The sequence below is a fragment of the Urocitellus parryii genome, chromosome 8 (assembly GCF_045843805.1).
Source record: "Urocitellus parryii isolate mUroPar1 chromosome 8, mUroPar1.hap1, whole genome shotgun sequence".
Lineage (NCBI taxonomy): Eukaryota > Metazoa > Chordata > Mammalia > Rodentia > Sciuridae > Urocitellus > Urocitellus parryii.
The window spans coordinates 147,651,343-147,675,024 of NC_135538.1; the positions used below are offsets into that span (position 1 = coordinate 147,651,343).

A 23,682-nucleotide genomic window follows, 5' to 3' on the forward strand; every position below is an offset into this window, starting at 1 on the left:
CAGAGCTTTGAAAGCAGCATTCTTTTACTTTGTCCTCTGAAACTTCTGCTAGGGCTGGCGGTCTCTGTCGCCATCCACGTGGTGGTTCCACTGACTCTCAGAGACTCTTATCTGAAGATCATGCTCCCCGGACTTGTGGGAGGAACCCTGCAGAACAGTCGTTTTGAAACCCGTCTGTGTGCTCTGGAGCGCTGGACAGACGTGAGCACTGATTGCCATCGGACATGCAGCTGAGCACAGGAAGAGCTCCCTGTTCTGGCTGGGAAAGATGGCGGCCTCTCCCAGACCGGAATGGGGACTGTAACCAACCGCTGCCCTTCACCTGGCCACAAAAATTGGTGCTCCTTATTTGGCCAATATTGATTGCCTGTTAGATACAAGTATTTGCCCGGCTTTTGTGGAGGCTGGAACACATGAGATAGGTTCTCTGCACCGTGTGTGCTGATACTTGATCTTCAGGGAGAAGAGAAATGAAAAACAAGTGGCCGTTCTACAGTGGCAGGTAGTCTGGTGCTAAGTGATGACTGCCGGTCATGAGAGAAAAGCCCAAGGATTAGGCTGGTCAGAGAAACCCAGACCCACCTCATGGACCAACGAGAAATGTCCCTGTTGAAAATCAGAGAGAGGCATGAGGAAGCCGCAGGGGACTGTGTGTCCGAAAAACTCAGTAACTTGGGGCCCTGGAGATTTATTTGAACTTCCTTGTGGTGCTGATGGACCTTGGGGGCTCCGGACATCCTGTCTCATGGCTTGGTAAGGAGCTCCACTCCAGGCCCCTGACGTCTGCATCTCTGCGTCTTTTCCTACTTGGTCTGCCATAACCACATGGCTGAAACAACAGAGTTGATTTCTCCCAGTTCTGGAGGTGGGGAAATCCAAGATCCAGGCCTCAGCTAAGCAGGTTTCATTCCGAGGCCTCTTCTCTGGGCTAACAGGATGCTGTTGCCTCGCTCTGTGTTCACCTGGTGACTAGGAGAGAGCCCCATCACGGGGACCCCATGCTCATGTTCCCATCTAAACTGTCCACAGGACCCTGCTCCCAAAGAGCGCCACAGTGGGGGCTCAGGCTTCAACTCAGGGACTTGGGGGGAGACCAACACTCGGGAGGCTCAAGGTAAATGATGCAAGGGGACAGTATGAAGCCCAGGGGACTTCCACTCCCTCAGTGCCCTGGAGCTCTGGGCAGGGAGAAGGCATCTCACATCCTCTCCCATGGTTCAGCCTTCAGGGCCACACTCCTCTCTCAACACCTTTGTCATATCTGAGACGAAGGCTCTGACTTTTCGATCAGAAGGCTGCCCTAGAGCATGCCCCCCAATTCATGTGCAGGGGACTCAAGCCTCCCGGAGTCCTGTATGTGAGACGCGTGTGCTCTCCTGACACAGGCCCCAAAGCAATGGGGCCAACCAATTATAGCCTAAGACCTCCAAAATTGTGAGTCGAACCTCTCCTCTTTCCAAGTTGATTCTGTCAGGTGTTTGCTACAGTCGCGGAAGCTGACCAGCACACCATGTCGTCTTCCTCCTACTTGACCTTCACCTCTGCCTCTTCCTTCCTTGCTCAGGAAGACATCAAGTAGCAGGGAGTAGTTTGGCTTGTGTTTCTGCCTCTGGATCAGGAGGACCGAGACTTGGTACATTTCATTTAAGATAAGCAGGGCTGGGCTGCAGTTCAACGTTGGCAGATAATATTCCAAGGGAAACAATGTGGGGTTTGGACAGGGTGAGTGGCCTCTGAGTCAGACTCAGGAGGGGCCCTTGGTGTGGTGCTGGCACAGAGGAACTTGGGCTACCGGGACAGAACCCTGTGACTTCAAGAGTAGCCCATTGGCCACTGAGCTCTGAGGTTCTTCCTCCAAGTAAGGCAGGTAACTGGGAAAATCTCAGCTGGGTTGCTCCATTTCTTCAACATCAATTTTTCCTTAGCAACATCTTCTTCAAGTCATTTGCCCAGGAGGCCCCTGACAGCCTGTCTGTCCTTTCTGGATGAACCAGTCCAATCTCACCACCTGAGTATCCCTGAGGATATCTGTGGGATCACACAGGGTCACAGGCACTGGTGGATGGAAGGACCATTGGAGCAGCTAGTTCAACCTTCTTGATTTGGGGTGAGGAAAGCAAGACGCAGTGGGTGGTGTCTTTCACCAGTCAGCAAAGAAAACCTGAGCCTATATCAGGCTTTCCTGACGCTTATACAATTTATGGTTCTGTTTACTATGCCTAAGCTTGAAAATCTTTTTTTTTTTTTTTTTTTGTGGTTGAGACAGGCTTCCTTTGAGAATTGTCTGGCATTTTAGCAAAATGCTGGGAGTTTGATAACCTCATGGTTTAGTAGGCTGGGTTGGCATTGATTTCACATCTTTAGAGGAGCTGGGAGCAGATCTAGAGGTGATAAATAAAGCTTAGAAAATGTGCTGGGATAAAAATCTCTTAAGTCAACAAAACCCAGGCTGTGTTTTGTTCAGACTCTGCATTATGCCATGAACTCACGCTGGGGTCAGCCTGCAACATTGCCCTTCTTTAAACAGCTTCCATGAGCAAGTGTATAAAGAGAGGCTGTCCTCAGCATTGTGATGCATGGTGGGAGAGGAGGGTTTGGCATGAGGGAGAAAGAGAGAAGCGGATTTGCATTCACAGAAGCTCCTTCGACAGGACTCAGGAGACCATGTACCCTCAACTGTGCCACCAAGTCAAGAGCGTCTGACAGGGGATGAAGTCTACCCTTTGGGTCCCTGTTTCCTTATCAGTGTCATAAGGTAATGAATTAGATGACTTGGATTCTTTTTTGGCTCCAAAATTCTTGATCGTCTCTGTTCCTAAAATCATTCTGATTGGTTGTGTCATCTGCCAAGCCCAAGGGTCTGGCTTTGCTAGTTAACGCCCTGAAGATCACTATACGAGGCAGCTTTGCTTCTGCTACCAGAAGCTGCTTGAAGAGACTTTGCAATTTGGGAGTGGGGGTATCCTGAAGTCATCCTGCCCAAATAGTTCTTTTATCTCCTATCTTGAAGGCAGGTGTGTTGCTAGCCCTCAGTGCTGCCTCTGACCTTGCAGACCTGCCATGGAGCATGCATCCCTCAGTCCCAGGACCTCTCACCAGGGGAGGTCATAGAGGGCTCCTGGAGAATATTGTTGATTGTTCAAAGGAAGACCTTAGGGTTCCTTAAAAGAATCTGGCCTTGGCACACTCTGAGGCCACAGTGCTTAACCACGGCACTTGTGGTGCCCAAATCAGCCCTTTCTCGGCTGCCACTTGGGAATCTCTAATACACTCAGGCTGCTTCCTCACATCTAGAGCTGCCTCTCCCTTCCCGAGGCTCTGAAATTTGGCCTCGTGTGGGCTCTGTTTGCTTAGTGTGCAAACCACTCTTCCACACCACAGCTGCTGATTTCCTGCCTCTAATAACAGGTGTGTGTATGCACACACACACACACACACACTCACGCAGGTTGCGGAGAGATCACAGTCATAAACTTAGTCTGTGACAAGCCAAAGAAAGGTAGTGACCTCGAATCTTCTGTTAGACGTTAAGGGTAATAGAATTTTTTTGGTTCAGGAAAACACTGAATAGGCCATTTTGGCACAAAGGTCATACCTTCTGGTAGGATCTAAGGGAGAAGATGGATCCTGCAGTGACAGCTTGCTTTGCACAGTACACAGAGGGAAGTAAGCTTTCTTGGGTTGTAGCTTGGTGGAAAGGTGGTAAGGACCCTGGGACTATGAGAAAGAAGAACAGTAGAAAGTCTGGTGCGGGTCAGGGATGTAGCTCAGGGGTAGAACGTGTGCCCAGCATGTGCAAGCATCGGAAAAAAAGGGTGGGGGGCAGGGGCATGGGGAGAAAAGTCTAGTTGGATACCACCACATAAAAATTGTTGAGGACAAGGAAAAGAAGGGAGCCAGTGGGGATATTCTGGGTCGGGGCTGAGAAACTTCAAGAATAATGATGCCTGAAACTCAATGGTAAGTTTTGACTCCGGAGCTGCAGGTCTCTTCTACTAGGCCTGAGTTCCTCCATGAAGCAGTGGTGATCATGTCACTTTGGGTGTTGAAAAGAAGAGGTGAGCGCAGGACGGAGAAAGAGCACCTGCAGGAAGCACTCAGGAAGGACGTCTGAGAAACTCCGAGTGGGACCGACCAGGGGACAGGCCTCCGGCATGCCCTAGGCACTGGGAGATGGTGCATACACTGGTGGTAGGTAGCAGCAGAAGGTGACCTCTGGTAGGCTTGGAGACTTCAGATTATATAAATGGGACTCGCACACACAGCTGTATGTAATCTCCTGGTACCCTGAGGTACCCCGAGTGAGGCCGTGTCCTCCCAAGCCCTCTAGGCCCAAGGCTGCCCTTTAAAATCTCCTGGTGACTCTGTCCTGTAAGAGCAGTTTATGGGGACGAATCAGTGTTGGCAGAGGCACTGTTAAGTCACAATAGAGGGTTTCTGTCAAAACCTAGGTGTGTGTGGTGGCTCTTCTAGAACATGCCTTGCCACAGAGCTCAAGGAGGACTGGGGACTCTGGAATCGAGAACGTGGTTCTAGGCCCTGATCTGCTTCCGGGAGCTCTCCTTTCCTCCCTGATCTCAGGGTTTTCCAAGGTGTTCCAAGGTCCTGGATATGGAAAGGTTATTCAGAGGCTCCTTCAACTCGGGGGCAACTTGTGATAAGCATCTAAGGACAACAAGAGAGAGCAGTAGTGGGGGGCTGGGGTTGGACTTTGTCCTGGTTCCCCTTTCCGACTCCCACTAGCAAGGTCCCAACGCTGGCTCTAGAGATGATCCTCTGGAGGTCTCCCGGGCAGTCTGTGGCCTGCACAGGGCTGGGGGTGGGTGGGGTGGAGTACCGTGGTGTCTCCCTGGTGGTACCATGCTGTTCTTCTCCCACAGCTTTCAGATGGCCCTTAGTGTCAGCAGGGAACAGCCCTCAGAGTGCTGGGAAACAGGACCCCAGGCCATCGGCTGCACACCTTGGCCCTCCTTCTACCTGCTGAATGGACACACTGTCAATTACTCCTAAAGAAGCAGGAGGGAACTAAAGTGCTATTAGGTTCTGGTCCTTGGCGGGTAGTTAGCTTGGTTCCTGTTGAGCCTGTAGGTGTCCTGGGAGGGGACCAACTGCACCACTAAGCGTCAGGAAATGTACAAGTGTGGTTGTTGAGGGGTGAGAAGGGGAGCAAAGAGCAAAGTGGATCCATTTCACAGAGTGGAGTCAGGTGCATGAGGCCTCATGTTAACGCCCAAGGGGTGACTTTTCTGGAGAGGGGAGATGGTCACTTCAAAACCTCCCTCCGGTGGCGACTCAAACCTGACCCTTAGATATTGTCCTTTGGACCCAGCACTGTTCTTTCCCCACCATTTACAAATACAGACGCTTCCGCAGGGGTGGCAACTTCAGTGTCTCTCCCTCCTGTTGCTTCCTGACCGAGATGGAGAGCCTGGGAGGAGTGATGGCAGAGAGGTGAACCAGGGTGTGGAGGAAGAGGGGCTGCAGGGACCCCCCGCCTGGCCCAGGTCTCCGTGGCGCTGGGCTTTTGCTGGGAGGACAGACAAGAGAGCCCTGGGCGCCTGCCGGGATGGAGCCAGGGGTGGTTGGTTAACCGGGGACCTGGGAGGCGCAGCCATTGGGGACCTGGGAGGTGCAGCTCTGGGATGTGACACGGGCTTCGGTTTCCTTGGTGGCCCAGCGCCCGCATTCCCGGATTGAGCACCTCCCGCTGCCCGGGAAACCTGTGCTCCCGGCAATGACTAAGTCACCTGTCACAAGTCACAGAAGCCTCCCCCATCCGTTTCAGGAGCCCGGGGAGGGCGAGCAGGTGCGGAGAACCCACCGGAGGGCTTCTGGAGCCCCAAGATCAGACTACTGACCCCGACGACGGCGGCGTCGCCTGTCGGAATATCGGTTTATTTTGACTTCTGCGGTCTGGAGGGAGACGTCACCCACGAGGGCATCCTGGAGGCAGCGAGCGTGAGCTAAGGCCCGGAGGGGAAGGGCGCCCCGGAGCCGCACCGCGCCCGCCCTCGCCCCGTGCGGCAGACGGGCGCCACCTCGCGTCTCGTCCGAGTGCCGGCAGGTGACGCTGCGCTCTGGGGCGACGCTTGTGCCAAGCGAGGTTTTTTTTTTAATTTTTTTTTTTTTTTTTTTTTTTTTTTTACTTTTCCATGTGACTGCTTAAAGGAAACTATAGTTGATACTTTTGAAAAGCCGTTTTTCACTAACCGGGGTCTGTGGGTGGTTGTACTTATTCGGTGGGGGGCTGAGGACTTTCTTTGCAAACCATCTTCTCCCACGGATCCTTTAGGACTGGGAGGTGAGAGCTGGGGTACAAACCCAGAGCGCGGAGTTACTGATTATGCCCCTAAGTAGCTGCGTGTGCGGAGGGCCATGAAGACCCCACAGGAGGGACCCCTCCGCTGACTCCAGGCCACTAGAGCGCAGGGACAGCTTGGCTAATGCCATTCATCTAGACCACACCTGCCACACAGTAGGGCCAATAAATGTCCTTTCCGCCCAACACCCGCCTCACAGTTTCAGGCACGGTGGCACCTGGCGGAGGAACAGGAGACCGGCCCTGCTCAGCAGTCTTCTCAGGGGGTCGGTCAGGGGTGGGTTCTTCTCCTATTTCCACGGATGCAGGCAGCCTGGGTCCAGGGACATACATCCTCTGGGGCCTAATACCAACCTGGTCCTTTCCTAGAGACAAGGGCTGGGTTTTGTTCTGCAATATGGAGAGGTGAGCGCCTTCGTGGCATAAACTGGAGAAGGTTAGGAAACCTTTTTGTGGGCTTCCTCCTTAGCTTCCAGAATGGGGACCAGAGACAGCAAGGCGAGTTGAGGAACTGGAGGGAAGGGGTCCTGGTTTTAGAATAACTTCCACTGGGCAGATTCCTGAGATCCCTCTCTTGCCTCTAAGCATGAGCTATGCAAGGGATATCTGGAAACAGTAGTTTGTCCTTGGACAGTTTATTCTTGCTCTTGGCATCCCTTCAGGCCTCCCCAACCTCCCTAACGCTGGGTTTCACCTGGCCCGCTGTGTGGGCTGTGGAGAGGGCACCCTCTGCTGGGTTCCATGCCGCAGCCACACAGGAGGGCATGCCTTGTGAGCCTTCCTGCTGGGACATGAGCGGCAGTCCAGTGAGGCAGAGTCTACAGCCCCAAATAAGAGTAATGATGTTCCCCTTTTGAAAAACCAGCTCCTACCTCAGAGCAAAGCCAGAGTAGTTTTCAGTTTAAAGCCTGCAGCTATTTCTAACCTACACAGGTAGGCTTGGTGTTTGCTAGTATGGTGATCCAGCCCTAAGTAACAGAATTAAAGATTTCTCTATTAGACACAGAGCTCATACTAGTAAAAGGATTTTGCAAGATCAGATGACATTAAATTATTAAACTGTATCTTAAGGGGAAGGACATCTGTAACCCTAAAAGTTAAATGTTATGCTTACAGTCCTGATAACTGGGGATGTTAAAGCCTGGTGAGGGAACTTCTGTACAGTGACATGTTCCAGCTGCTGCAAAACTTATTCAGTACTCATGGATTTTGTTTCTGTCACAGAAGCACCCATCCCCAGATGACAACCTGTTCTTCCCCAACCAGACCTCAAACTGAACTGACTTCTAAAAGGGAACTCATGTCCCCCACCTCGTCCCCCATGTCTTCGGGCCCCCTCATGTTCGACACCCCTTTCAGCTCTGAAGCAGCCAGAACGAGCCGTCGCCCCTTCTCCTTACAGCAATAAAGAGTTCCTAAAATTAGGGGGGAATGAAGCCAGAAATGGATAGGCAGTGTAGTTAGGTATATCGAGTCAGGTTGGATGGATATAGGAAGCCCATTTTGAGTGAGTCTGGGAAGTTGAAGACTGCCCCTTGAGTATTACTGTTTACCAAGATGTAGAGCCTGCCCAAATAGGCCCCCAACTGAGGGAACCATGATTGGTTCCCAAGTTTCCAGACAAAGGGGGGAATGAAAAACCAGCCTCTACCTCAGAGCAAAGCCTGTCCAAGGAAGGGACATGACCCTTGTCCTTGGAAAGACCCACAGAGCACTCCTAGGCACATTCCCACCCTGCTGAGTTGTTTATCTACAAATAACAGGAGAGATCTGCTGCCCCAGGTGTCCCTGACTCAGTCAGGCTAGGTGGGGACCCATAGCAACCCCCTAGCAGCCACCAATGAGCATGAGACAGGGAAATACCTGGGATGCCAGATGACCCTCCCAGTGGTTTATGGTGGTTGATAACATGTTGGGAAACCATGTAGTTCAGCACGTACACCCCTTGGGGCTTAAACCAATCAGTTCAAATGAATCCCCCTCTTATAGTAACCAATCACCCCTACCCAACTTGTTCCTGCCAGTGAATGTACTAATCATGTTTTAGAGTTGTTATTTGATTTTCCCACGGTGTGTGATGATTTGCTAAGAGATGCTATGATGTCTGTGGGGGTCCCTGCCTTCTCCAAAGAATGTATAAAACTGCTGCAAACCCTGGGCTCGGGGCCTCTCAGCGTCACCAGTTGCTGTGTGTGCGCATGGAGGACCGAGCTAGCTCACAATAAACACCTCTTTGCTGCTTACATCCATCTTGGGTCTCTGGTGGTCTTTTGGGGGTCCCGAATTCAAGCATAACACTTTATTCCTACTTTATTTTTATGCTTACTTTTAGCAACATCTATGTGAGTAGAAAAATGCTTTTCCATGTGACTGCTTAAAGGAAACTATAGTTGACTCTTTTGAAAAGCAAAGAACCATTTTGCAAAGTAAATTAATTACTACACTGTTCAACTGATAATCTGTAAGTTAGCTAGGACATATTTATTTAGGATTTCTGTTGTTAAATACATGCCATATGTTTGAGGATTTCAGAAGCACATTTAGTCCTGGCCTTAGAAATGGATTGGCTGGGGTGGGTGGTGTATCTCAAGGGCATAACGTGTGCTTAGTTAGCACCTCTCAAAATCAAAATCAAGCCCCAGAACCAAACAAGTAAACAAAAGCAAACACAATACAAAGAAACCAAAAGATTGTTAAGTCTTTATTCTGATGCAAAAATACATGTTCTTTGTTTACAAAATTATAAATCATGACTAGGTTTACAGATCAACCCTCCAAAATCAGTTAAATCTACCATGTAGATAAAATAACAAACTGTATAATGGAAGTAAATAAGAACACTGATCGAATATTCAAAATTATAAAACAGCCAATAGGAATCTATTTTTAGTTATCACTAAGATGTTTTAGGAAATGCAACATAAAGAAGAGACTTCTGTCAACCTTGAAGGACTACAGTTTGAGTTAATTGCACTGATTCCTGACTCTAATTCAATCTAAAAACATGTAGCTTTCCTGTGAGTGGATCTATACTAGCTTGTGTTTACCAGTTGGCCAGTTCTCCTGCCAAAATGGAAACAAGCAGGAATAAGGAGAGATTTTCCTGGGCTTCACGGGTGAGATCTGGAAGATGAAGATGGAAGCAATAGAATTGGGAATAAATATGTTCATGTGTGCAGAGAAGATAACCTGGGCTGTAAGTAGATGATTGGTAAGAAAGTAGCAAATTAAGAAATCAACTCATGAGAGTGTGCACAGTTCCTCTGATTCCCAAAGGAGGAGAAACTGCATCCACTGGGGTTTCCACGTTGACTGACATGCATTTTAAAAGGAGATTAGCACTTTGCATGTTTAATGACTTAAAAATCATTTGCAAAGGTTTTTTGCTGCCCACCCCCAAACATATTACAGTGGGTTGGGAAAGGAATATCAATTCAGGAATTTTATTTAAAATCAAAATTCAGTCTTCCTTCCTAATTTCCTTTAAAGTTGTTGTTGTTTTGATTCTTATACCCTAACCTGGGCATCCCAGGGTGGTATCCCATAAAATTCCATGGCAACTGAGCCTTTCCCAGCAGGACACATACCCAACTGGCTTTCCATCTCTGTGTGGAAGCAGCAGGCAGCTGTGAGTCATCAAATGCACACAGGGTCATTGAGAGATAATCTTCATAGAGATTAAAAATGCATTTGAGTGTTTATTGAATTTCATTTCAGTGTGAGATGTCATGCAGTGGGCCCTGAGAGTGTGGTCCTGGCAACAGCAGGTGGGCAGCACTTGAGAGCTTGCTAGAAATGCAGACTTCAGTCCCTGCCCCAGACTCCTGAATCAGAACTTCTGGGGTTGCATTCATCGGGCAGGTGACTGATGTGAGCTCAAGGCTGAGAACCATCGAAAGTGACACAGGGGTGAGGTCAGGGAACTATAGGGGTAGTGGACAGCAGCCAACCCAGGCCAAGCCCTGGCTTCCCCCACATTATGATGTGGCTGAGGGAAGTTTGAAGGGGACATTAAGGAGTAATCTTCACACTTAAGAAGTGAGGCAAACACAGCTCTGGGAGACTGGGGATGGACAGAGAGATTACACAGGCTCAGTATCCCTTATCTGAAATGTTTCAGGTTTCAATTTTTTTTTCAATTTTGGAATATTTGCAAATACACGTTGAGATTCATGTGTGCTTCGCATATTCCTTCTACACGGAGCTCAAAGGTAACTTCATACAATATTTTTGTGCAGGTGGGTTTTGACGGTGACCTGCTTGAGAGGTCAGGTGTGGAGTTCAACTGTGGCCTGTGCCAGTCTTCAAAAGTCTCAGATTTGGGGGCATTTTGGACTTTGGATTTCCAGACTGGAGATGCTCAACCTCTACTGATTTTCTTTTGGGGTCGAAGCTGAAAGGATAATAACCAGGTGTAGACTCTGTTATCCCAAATGCCAATATCACAGAAACTCTGAAAACCATTAACTTTATTGTAAGTTTGGCACCAAAACTCATTTTTGGTGAAATGGGACTGGAGTTCACATGAGACTGTGTTGTTTATCCCACTTAGGGTGAGTATTATTGTTGGCTTTGATAATACTAACACACTTAATTATGGGGTGTGGTTTTGGATTCTGCCAGAGCTTTTAGTAATTTTCATCTAAAATTCTAAAAAAAATCTAAATTAAATCTAAGGATTTAAAATAAGGAACTCTGGGCTTGGATGTTTCAGAGCCTCTGGTTGCGGATGGCTGTTCTCTGGCCACTCTCTTTATATCAGGAAAACAGTCTTTGATTCTCCAGGGCTACCTTCATTCCCACCCTCCTGCTCTGCCCTGTGATGGCTGAGCTTACTGAAGCATGGGATCCTCCCGGCTAAGCATGACTTAGCCCTGAGGATAACTGCTGGGAAGGTGAACTCTCTGAAAGTTATGACCGGGAGGAGCACCCCACCTTCTTGTCCACTCCTCCCCAGTTTGAAAAGTACTTGAGTGCAAGGGGTAGTGGACAGTACCTAGCCTCAGTACCTAACCAAGGACCCTGTGTGCTGGAATGAATGGAAGAGGCTTTGTCCTGAGGGATGGAATCCAGTGAGATGCAAACTAGCTCGCATTTCTAGAGTGGAGGGAGTTATGCCTGTGGTCATCAGGCACCCAACTCTCAGAGCAAAGACTCACGGGAAGGGAATGTGGAGACTACCCTTCTCGCCCTTAAAAAAAGAACCAACGAAACCCAAACAAAAACCTCTTTTTTAAATTCCAGTTTTCTTAGCTTTTCTGTAATACGATCGTGTGCAGCAAAACCACCCTTTGGTAAGCAATTGACTGTAGCCCTACAAGATCCTAGCTCCCGGTGACGTTGTAGCCCCTATTGTGAAGGACACTCTGTGATGTTTGCACCGGCCCAGACTCTCCCAGTGACGCATTTCTCAGAACGTGACTCTGTCCTCAAGTGATGCATGACCAACTGTATACTTATCCACTTGGTCACCGTGTCTCCTTAGACTCCTCTCAGCTGTGACTGCTTAGACTCTCCTGGTTTTTGATGACCTTGACACTTTGGGAGAGTCTGAGTAGGTATTCTGTGGACTTCCCCTTTTTTGAAATTGGATATTTTTCTCCTGGTTAGACTGTGGTTATGGGTTTGGGGGAGGAAGACCTCGGAGGTGAAGTGCCCTCTCATCACGTCATGTTAGCGGTTATCCTGAAGGGCTGTGATGGGCTGTGGTTGTGGTTGGCTGTTATCTGGCCACTCTCGTATATCAGGATCACAGTCTCCGATTCTCCAGGGCTACCTTCACTTCCCCAGAGGTCAGAGTGGAGTGTGGGCTGGCTGTGCTGTGCTGGTCCCTGCAAAGTTGCCATAGAGAAAACCCAGTTCAAACTCCGCTCAAACAAGGAATTTCTTGATTCATGTTACCATCAAACCTAGGAGGTGGGTTTCAGGCACAGCAGGAACTCAATCACAGTCCTTCAGAATCTGTCTCCTAGAGTGGCTCTGTTTCTTTGGGGTTGGCTTTATTTTTAGGTGTGTTCTCTACAAATTTTAGAAAAGAGGATTCCTTGGCACTTCAGAATCTTTATGTGATCCTTAGAGTTATAGGATTTTCAGGGTAAAAGAGCAAACTTTTATGATAGTCCAGCAGAAGCCCCAAGTAAAGGTTTCATTGGCTAAGTCCTTTCAGATGGTTACTCCAAGATCTGCGGTGGAATATGCTGCTCTGATTGGCCAGGCCTGAGTCACTCTTCCAGCCTGGAGCCGGAAGAGTGGGGCTGCATCATCTAAACCACACACACTGGGAGAAAGGGAGGGTGGGCAGCCTGTGCACAAGGGCACCTTTGGTGAATAATCCGAATCTCATTTGTTAAGGTAGAAACAGTAAAATGTATAGGTGGTGTTCTGAGAGCAAAAATAAGATTCATATCCTACCTATAATTTGTTGGATGACCACCATGATAAGCTGCGTGCATTTTTACATGTGCCAATTCATCCAATATTCAGGCCCACCATAGGAAATAGCACGATTGTCTAACTTTACATTCAAGGAGACCAGTATGATTGACAATGAGTGGAGAGGAGCTTTGCACCAAAAACCAGGCAGCTCTGACCTAGACAAAGGCAGTGTGGTGGCCGCTCCTTCTGTCCAGGCACTCTTGTCCGCAGTAGCCGGCAGCGTTGGCGGTCAGGTACACATCCTAGCCCTTCGCTGTCGTCACCCGCCTCGGAAGCGAGCAGCCACTCCAGGTTTGGGGACAACCAGCGTCCAGTGACTCGATGCAAGAGTTCAAGGATCTGTCCTGCTGGCCCCTGTAGGGCCATCCTAGCTCCAGAGCCTCAGTGACCCCGAAGTCAGCATGCCCCTCCTCCTGATGCTGCTGCCCCGCCCGACAGCGCTGCTCAGTAAAGCTCTTTCCTGCAGAGGATCCAGGCTTGGAGTTGGCTCCCAGAGAAACTCCTGCTGTTGTGTGTTGGACAGAGTCTGGCAGGACGAAATTCCTGTGCCAGTGCACTCCAGGATCAGTCAAGGAAGGCATGGGGGCTCTTCTCAGGGCAGGCATCGCACCCGCTCCTGGTATGAGGCCTCCTGTGAAATACACACTGAGGTCTCCGAGGAGGGGCACTGCGTGAGCCAAGCTATTCCTTGCCGACTGATGTCAATTTCCACCCCTCCCCAAGCTCTCTCAATACCACCTCTTCGCTCCCCGCCCCCGTCATTGCAATTATTCCCAATACTCCTCCGTCATCTTTCATCTCTAGATCTCTATTTCTCAAAATCTCTTTATGTCTATCTGTAATTTTTTATCCATTTACAGCCTTTATCTTTATCGTCTATTGGCCGATATTGATCTATAGATCTCCTTGTAATACACAGGCCCCTGTGCGCGCGCGACCTTCTCCCTGCCTGCACCAGCCTGCACACTCTGCAAGAGGAAGAATTTCTCTCGCCTTCATTTTGTACTCACTTCCTACGTCAGTGTGCGGTGCCTACTGGGTGCTTGTTAAATATCTGTTGAACATGTGAGAGATAAAAGAGGCAGATTCAGAGCAGCCCAAGATGGCCCACTTGGAGGAGGATCGGATGTCAGGTGAGGAGAAAGTATGCATAGCTGCTAAATTCACCACTCATGCACCCCCAGGGGAGTTCAGTGAAGTAGTCCATGATGTCCGGCTACTACTTAACAATGACAGTCTCCTCAGGGAAGGAGCAGCACATGCATTTGCCCAGTATAACATGGACCAGTTCACACCTGTGAAGACAGAAGGATATGAAGAACAGGTCTTGATTACAGAGCATGGTGACCTGGGGAATAGCCAATTTTTAGATCCAAGAAACAAAATTTCCTTTAAGTTTGATCACTTACAGAAAGAAGCAAGTGACCCTCAACCAGAAGAAGTAGATGGAGGTTTGAAGTCTTGGAGAGAATCCTGTGACAGTGCTTTAAGAGCCTATGTGAAAGATCATGATTCCAACGGCTTCTGTACTGTTTATGCTAAAACTATAGATGGGCAACAGACTATTATTGCATGCATTAAAAGCCTCCAGTTTCAGCCTAAAAACTTCTGGAATGGTCGTTGGAGATCAGAGTGGAAGTTCACTATTACACCATCTACAGCCCAGGTGGTTGGAATGCTCAAGATTCAGGTTCACTATTATGAAGATGGCCATGTTCAGTTGGTTAATCTTAAAGTTGTACAAGATTTAGTAACTGTTTCGAATGAAGTCCAAACTGCCAAGGAGTTTATCAAAATCATAGAGTTCAGAAAATGAATATGAGACTGCAGTTAGTAAAAACCACCAAACAATGTCAGACACCACATTCAAGGCCTTGCGCTGGCAGCTTCCAGTTACCCGCCCCCAAATCGACTGGAACAAGATACTCAGCTACAAGTTTGGCAAAGAAATGCAGAGTGTTTAAAGGCTGACTGTAGGATTCTTCAGTATGTAGATAGAAAAGGTTTCAACATGTGGTCAAATGATAAATAAGTGATTGATAAACAAGAGTGATATTTTGCTAGGGCTTTCAAAGTTAACAGATTTTTTTTTTTTTTAGCCTCATGAAATACTGTTGAACCTGTAGCATTGACCTCATCTTTTTGTGTTCTTTGCCTTGTATTTTTCTGTTATCTCTATATCTACTTGCAAATCTTTTTTTTTTTTTTCCTTTTTGTTAATTCTGCTACACTTAGTGTTGAAGAGAGATCCATCTATTCTGGAGTCATCTTACTCTTTAGAAAATTTTCCTAGCCATGAAGTCCTGTTACTGATTTAGACAGATAATGTGCTCCGTACTTTTACCCTGTGCTCCAAAGCACTTCTGGTACTTCAGTGCTTTTGACTGATCCACCAACAGCCAAGGAGGCTCTGCTACAACTCATGGCTAAATGGAAGACACATTCATCCTTCTCCCTCTGACTGGCATTTATGGCATCTCATAACTATACTTTTGAAAAGTTTGGATTGAGGATTTTCAGGTCCATTTTGCGGGGCAAAGGAGGTTTTCTGGAAATTCCATGCCGGCCAGCTTCTCTGGGGGGCACTTGTGTTTAAATCCAAAGACTTGAACCACATGGAACGTTTGCTTTCTTCATTGCCTCATTGTCTTCTTCCCATTTAGTACCATTGTCGTTATGGACATCTGCATTTTTGGAAGAGTCTCATTCAGGTATTATTTTTTTAAGTATCCAAGAACTGCGGACATACTGTGGATGTAGAAGAGTATAAAACTTGAAATATGCAGATGCTGAAGGAATAATTCATATCTTGCGCTTTAACACTTTGTGGCATGATTGTACTATAAGCAAATGAATCAACTCTGTAAATCATAAAAACTTAAGATGAACCAAAGTGAAAAGGTCACTTCCAGGCAGTAGCTTTCTACTGCAACCTGTTATTTAAGGGAGTACTAGTGTTTTCTAAATAGGATGTAAAAGTTGTTAGAACTTGTTCCAAGTTACTCTTCCTCAGTCCCGCCTGCCAAGAAATCAAGTGTAACTGTGGTATAGCAACCCTTCCCAGGTATAGTGACAGGTATGTGTGTGATCTCAAAATACACAGGTGACATAGATAGGATAGGACAACTGGTAACGCTGGATTCATTTACATTGTTTACACTTCTATGACCAGACCTTAAGGGAAGGTCAGTTTTTTAAAACCAAGTAGTGTCTTCCTACCTGTCTCCAAAAATACATGTCAAACAAGAAGGGTGTCGGTGCTTCGGCTTTGTCTTTGCTCAGTTTATAGCCGAGCAAGAGTTTGTTTCCAAGTGAATGCTGTGTAAGCATTTTTGTTTATTTCAAATAAAATATATTTGTATTATTTGTCAAAAAAAAAAAAAAAGAAGAAGAAGCAGCAGATTCAGTAAGAGAAGGGCAGAGAGAAGCTCACAGGAAGAAGCCTTGATAGCACCGGGATCAGCAGCAGCAGCCCTGTGGAGCTTGTCTGTCACACCATGGGGCTGGGACAAGAGCTGTGCCCTGCACAACGCGCCCCCTTTCTCCCTGGCGAGTCCTTGACCCCTCTCTAAGAGGCAATCTTGAGTTTGAGAGGCAAGGTGTGCCATCCTAGACAGATCATTGTCTTTGTCAGCCTTATTTATTTTTATCTGAAGGATGAGAATTCTGTGCTTCTTACCTGATAGAGACTCAGTGTGACCCCTTACACCAGGCTCTCAGAGAATACTGTGCGGATCACATGCTCACTGAGCACTGTCTCCCATCGGCTGTGGTGCTGGTGGCAGGAGATCTGTGATCTCTGTTGCTGACCTCTTGCCGGTGTCATAGAAAGGGTTTATGCCCTAGACCAGAGATGGGACCTGCAAATGACTCCACCTTTTCTTCATTCTGAGCCTGTGTCTTTAGGTTATGATCTGAGTGGAGACTAATTTTCTTGTTCTAATCAGAGCCAAGCTTGCTCTTTGTTTTGATGGGGTGGAGTATTTTCCCCTGGAAACAGGCACAGGAGGATTCGCAATGCAGCATGGTGTAGTGGCCCCCCTGGCCTGAACCCTGGAGCTATCATGGGGTTCACTTTGTGGCTCCACAATATACCAGCTGTGCTGCTGAGCAGTTATATAACTGCCCCCTGCCCCGATTTCACCTGGGATAAGAAGAAGAAGAAGAAGATGATGATGATGATGATGATGATGATGATGATAGGCCAACTCTACTGTGCTCAATTTATCTTAGTAGATGCCCTTTCAGGCAAAGCACATGAACTGGACATGTCACAATTGTCATGCAACTGCCCAGATATTATTGTCATGTCTCTGGATAATAAAGCAAGATGGTGTCCGGTGGAATTTTAAATCATGGCACTAAGAATTGGATGACATAGCTAACCAATGCCAGTTTTTCCAGCTACTTAAAGCAACTACTCTTAGCTTCAAGGTGTCAGGCCTTCCCATAATGGGACAAGATCTCTCCTTGGGGACAGAGAGGATCCCACTGCTGCCAGTCGGAGCCCACTTTCCATCACAAACTGGGGAGACCTGTGAATTCTCCTTCCTCAGGAATCTCCTCAGCTTGATATTCTTTATTGACACTTGCTGAAAATGTAGTTTTTGAGCTCAATAGAAAACTGTGGCCTTTAAGATTTATGTCTCATGACCTGGAGGGACATGTCCAAGTAAGCTGCATGTGACTGGATGACTTTGTTCTTGCTGTTTTTCTGTTTCCTACAATGCACAATGTTTCCTATCTTTTAAAAGATAGAAGCTATTAAAAAAAAAAGAAAGAAAAGATTAATGTGTCAGGATACTCAGTTCCACCAGGCCTCCAACCTTCATTTAGAGGATCACTTTTGGAGTAAACATTTTTCATTTGAGTGCCTTTCACTTACATCCCAGAGGAAGTAAATACCCAGCTGGTGAATGTATGACTATGGGCCATGGACAACATGATGGGTGGACACAGTGCTTCCAAAGCCAGAGTTGGACACAACCAGTTCATTTTCTGCAGAGGGAGAGGGAGTTAGTTAGCATTTCCCTTCTGCCATGAGATACGCAGACTGGACAGGATCCGCTCCTGCAGATCTGACATTGGGCCCAGCTCCTTGTGGTGCCTGGCAGATATCTCAGGGTGACCTTGACTGCAGGCTAGTTGTCTGCATTTCAAGGAGAAGAAGAAACATGGATATTTCTTTGAAAAAAAAAAAAAAACGTGTCTTCAATATTCCAGTTGGCCTTTTAGCTTCCTTGAGGTGAGTGGCATTGCCCCACGTCTCCCACACACACCAGGTGAGGGAACACGTGTGGCAATACACAGGTACAAGTAAGAGGAACCCCAGGAACCCGGGGCCGAAGACTGTGAGGATGCACAACCACCTTGCATGTCGCAGGGTCTGCATTTCTGTGTGTAAGGGCCAGCAGAAGTGGAGTGTGCACATTTCCTTCTCTGTGAGCTGTCTCTCCCTTGAGAGTTCTGTGGCATCTCTCAGAAGCAGAATTGACTTCAAAGATGAATTGACTCAAAGCCATTAAGTTTGTCGCCTGTGCTGTGTCTGGAGGCAACACTGTTCGTGAAAGTTAGGGGGAAAAATGCAAAAAGTGCTGTGCGCGTGGCACACGCCTGTAATCCCAGTAACTCTGGAGGCTGAGGTGGGAGAATCACAAGTTCAAAGACAGCCTCTGTAACTTAGCAAGGCCCTGAGCAACTTAGTGAGACACTGTCTCTAAATAAAATATAAAAGAAATTCAGGATATTAAAGAGACTCTGAGGCATTCCAGAGCTGTGGAGCAGTGGTGCCTTCCCCATGCTGTTAGAGCCCGGCAGCCACTGCTGTCAAGGTCAGCCTGTCCTTGCCATTCCTCAGTGACATCAAAATAGTGCCCAAATAAAGACTAGCAGTTTGACTGATCCCTGCTGTATACTGAAGTTTGTGGAGTGAACTACAAAAGGCTACTAATACTTTGACTTTCTCCGGTGCAAAGATTTGTGGGAGATGAAATCAAAGTTGAACTGAAATCACTGTTAAAGAAAAATTAATGTCTAACATTTCCTCCTTTCCATTTTTTAAAATTCTTTTTTATCTAAAAATCATAGATGGACATAATATCTTTATTTTATTTATTTATTTTTATGTGGCTCTGAGGATTGAACCCAGCCAGTGCCTCACATGTGCAAGGCAAGCGCTCTGTCACTGAGCTATAGCCCCAGCCCTAGGATTTTATTCTTAAGTGCATCATTGTTATTGCATTTATTACACTGGAAAATATCAAATCATTACCCACAGTTGTACTTGGGGGCAGGGCAATTTGCTAGCTCATTTTTCCCCTGCATTTTGTTTAATCTTCATTATTGTTTTGCATCTTCTTTGAGTAACCTTGCACTACATATATTTCAGGTATGCAATTTGATGAATGTAATATCGATAACTGTATTTAATCTCCATGAAACCATGACCCACATCAGGTATCACCTGCAAAAGTTCCTCCCTTCCCTCCCCATCTCCAGTCTATCATTACAAATCTTGCATTTCTTTGATCCGCCACTAGGTACACATCTTCTCTGTCATTAGGAGGCTGTAATCCTCAACTGGCGGAACACATGGACCATCTCTTGGTTGATGGTACCTTAGATGTCAGTTACAGTGAGACCATCTTTCTTGGGCTGTCTTTCTTCTGCCCCTGACGGTTTCCTCTTAGGCTGGCTACCAGCATCATGAGGAGGAGAGGGATAATTCCTGTGGCAGCATCATTTGAATGTGTGCCGGTGTAGAGAATAGCGATGAGAAATGACAAGGACAGGCTTTGAAACACAAGGTTTGAAAGGTGATTAGTACTTTCACATGTCTTACTGGAGTCCCAGATAACTGAATTTCCCTTCAATTCATAGGTCTTAAAAGTTTTGACAGGACGTAGTCCTGAAAAAAATCACGTGGGGCATGTATCTCCATGCGGTAGTAAACATGCACAAAGGCATACTAAAATTCCACACGTGGAGCTGTCTTCTATGTTGAAGTTGATTGAAGCACATTGACGGTCTGGACATTTAGAAAAATAGGGCTGGACAGTAAATATAGTGTTTTTTGGGGGGGAGGGATGGGGTTCCTTGGATTGAACTCAGAAGCACTCAAACCCTGAGCCACATCCCCAGCCCTATTTTGTATTTTATTTAGAGACAGAGTCTCACTGAGTTGCTTAGTGCTTCCCTGTTGCTGAGGCTGGCTTTGAACTCGAAATCCTCCTGCCTCAGCCTCTTGAGTCCCTGGGATTACAGGCATGTGCTGGAAGAGGTCTTCAAAAATACTTTATTATATATTTTTTTTAACCTATGAAAACATTGTAAAGGAAAATATTTTTTTCAACAATATTTTTTCTACCAAATAAACTGGATTAAAATTAGTGAAAAAACTTTTCACCTCAATGGTAAAATATTCTAACCTTAGTCAAGAGTATTTTAGAAGTTAGCAATTTCATAACCAGGGTGGGCGTTGGCTGTGTAGGGCCCGGGAGCCCTGGAGTCCCCTGGCTAGGTGCTAGGGCTGCTGAGCAAGGGTGGAGCAATTTAGAGCACCTGTCCCCGGATCTTTTTGCAGTGGATGGAATGCATTTAAATGACTTCCTGGAAACTGCAAAGAAGGGCTTGCAAACCCCACAGAAGAGGTCTTCAAAAATACTTTATTGTCTTACACAAGTGGAATGAGTTCTTTTAGACACCAGTTAAAAAAACACATCCCACCCTGCAAGTAAACCTGAAGATATGCACATATTCAAAAGAAAATTGAAATCCATATATACACATATAGTTGTCCTTAGAAAATACACATAAAATACACAATTTTCCATACTATTAAATACTCAAGATCATAACTGTTATTTATTTATTTATTTATTTATTTAGTTTTTTGGTGGGCACAATATCTTTATTTTACTTCATGTGGTGCTGAGGATCAGACCCCAGTGCCTCATGCATGCTAGGCGAGTGCTCTACCACTGAGCCACAACCCCAGCCCCATAATTGTTATCTTAATAACATTATAAGTACATAATTATTTAACTAACACCTTATATATAACAATCAGTTTGTTTCCAACTTACATTAGAACAATTGTGGAGATTGATACTTTGTGTTTATTGGGATCATTTTCTTAGAATCAATTCCTAGACATAAAAATGTTGGTAAGAGTCAAACCAATTTTGAGATTTTTGTGCATGTTGACAAATTGCTCCCCAGAAAACTAGAACCTGTTTATTTATTTACAGTCCAGAGGCCTTTTCGGGTTTACTATTTTGCACCCATTTCGCCGCTCAGGTGCCTTCCCGCTGGCTCTGAGTGCCTCCTCTGGGCGGGGCGGGTTGCACCAGGCGCCTTTCCCTGTGGCCTCCTTCTTTTCCTGGTCCTTTTCCTGCAGGCTCTCCAGCAAGTTGCCAGCTCCTAGGGAGGCTGTTCAGCAGGACACTCACATAGATCCTCTTGGCAAGTCTTGCTGCTGCCTGTTCATGAGGATGCGACAGCTTGCTGGAGTGACTCTGTGTGCCCTCCAGTTTCACCCTGGTGACATCTGTGGAGCGTCCCCTGTTGAACAGCACCCATCCCTTCCATGCTGCCATCTCACCTCTCTTGTAGATCCATGTTTGTGACCAAAGGAACAACTCCACAGCTTAGAACAGGCCTCTCTGCAGAGCTCTCTTCTTGCCTTTGTGTTCCTCCTGTTGGTGAATTTCTGGAAGAGGGCAGTTCTAGCTGGAAGGCACTTGGAACCGGTTTAGACTCCTCTGAGAAGGCCAGAACATCCATTTCATCACATGGCACAGCACATATCATTAAAAAAAGTCTCGGCTGGATGCGGAGGCACATGCCTGTAAGTCCAGCAGCTCAGGAGGCTGAGGCAGGAGGATCATGAGTTCAGACCAGCCTCAGCAATTTAGCAAGGGCCTCAGCAACTTAGTTAGAGTTTTGTCTCTAAATAAAATATAAAAAAGGGCTGGGGATGTGGGCTCAGTGGTTAAGTGACCCTTGGATTCAATTCCTGGTACAAAAAAACAAAACAAAAAGTATTTGCCAAATTAATAGAATGAAATGTAATCTATGTTTCATCTTGCACTTCTTGGATTACCAGTGATTTTGAACTTTTAAAATAGGAACATTTCAGTGGCCACTTTTACTTACTCTGTTGTAAATTGTGATTCTTTTTTCTAATCAAAACGCATTGATTGAGGGTCTGAGGTTGTGGCTCAGTGGTAGAATGTTTGCCTACCATGTGTGAGGCACTGGATTCGATCCTCAGCACCAACGTAAAAATAAGTAAAAAAAAATAAAGGTATTGTGTCCATTTACAACTAAACAAAACATTAAAAACAAACAAAAAACTCATTGATTGAATCTGACAACTTTCCTATGTTCATATCAGAATACACAACCGTGTGATTCCATATCATGTACAATCACAAGAATGGGATCCTAATTAGAATAAGTTACACTCCATGTATGTATAATGTGTCAAAATACACTTTACTGTTATTTATATCTAGAACAAATAAAAAGATATCATTGATTGCCCACTAGGTGTGAAGTGGTGTGCCACATGAGCAGCAGATTGTGAGTAGGGAGTAGGGCAGGGACACTACCCTAATAAAATGGAAAGTTTTGTCATATCTTTCCACTAATTAAAAAATTAGAAGGCTTAGCTTCTCTCGATGATTTAAAAGGTACCATTTTATTAAGAATTTTAACTCTTGGTTAGGTACGTTGCAGATTTAGCTTTGGCTTATCTTTTACCTTTAATTTTTATTCATGGTAGTTTTTGATATAAGAAAGTGAACCACAGAAACGTAGGAAAATTGGTCTGTCTTCCTCTTGTGCATTTTGTTCCTTTGGTATTCTAAATCCTATACCACAAATCCATTTGTTTTTCTTATTTCTTCTATGTATTTTGAGTGTAGTTTTTATCATTTGACAATTTAACCTACCCCAAGATATATATTGTTCCATATTTTCATGCAGTGATTTATCTCCTTCCCAAAGTAGTTAACCCACAGTGTTAGCACCACTTATGAAATAACCCTTCATGCTACCAAAGCCACATTTATCATAGACTAAGTCCTTTTGGAATAGGTATCTGTTAGGCTCCATCTCTAGGCTATTTGTTTCCACTACCAATTTTTATGTGTATCATATTATGTCACCAAAGTGTCATAATATGTTTTATTATCTGGCAGCACCAGTTCCCTTAATTACTGGGAGAGACAGCAGACGATTTTTAGTAGCTGGCAGCCAGGGTTCAGGCTGACTCATGGGGGTGACAGTTTTATGTCATGTAAAGGTATTATTTTCAAATGAACTTTTTCCCTGAGGATAATGCACCCCGTGTTGTAAAAACCTTGATGTGTAATATGATGTATTAAGAACTATGTAATGTTTTGAACGACCAATAATAATAAAAAAAAACCTTGATAATCCAGAAAAGCATAAAGGAGAAAACAAAGGCCACCCAACTTCATCAGCAGAGAGCCATTTAAAATAATTTGAATCCTATGCCTCCCGACTTTCAGAGGTGCCTAGGATACCCACACAACTTGAGCATCCCTAATCTGAAAATCCAGAATCGGAGTGCTCCCAAATCTGAAACTCCGTGATCACAGACATATCACTCCAAGGGGAAAGTTCCACACATGGTGTGTGATGGGGCACAGTCCAGACAGGGTGCCCTAAACATGTTCTATAAAGAGAACTTCAGAACACCTGTTTAAGGTGTATATGAAATACCACTGAACTTTATGTCTAGTAGACCTGAACCTCATGCCAGGGTCTCTCATCGTGTGTATGGAAATATCCCAAGATAAAAAATGAATCCAAAATCTGAGAAACACGGTACTGACCCATAAGGATAACTCAACTATTACTCTGAAGGGCTTGTGACCCTTATTTGGAGGAGCACCTAG

The 23,682-nt window shown here is 46.0% G+C and overlaps 1 pseudogene; it reads left to right on the forward strand.

Moving 5' to 3' along the window:
- The first annotated feature begins 13,856 nt into the window (after positions 1-13,856).
- Positions 13,857-14,718, forward strand: LOC113192145 (F-actin-capping protein subunit alpha-1 pseudogene; annotated as a pseudogene).
- Positions 14,719-23,682: the final 8,964 nt, after the last annotated feature.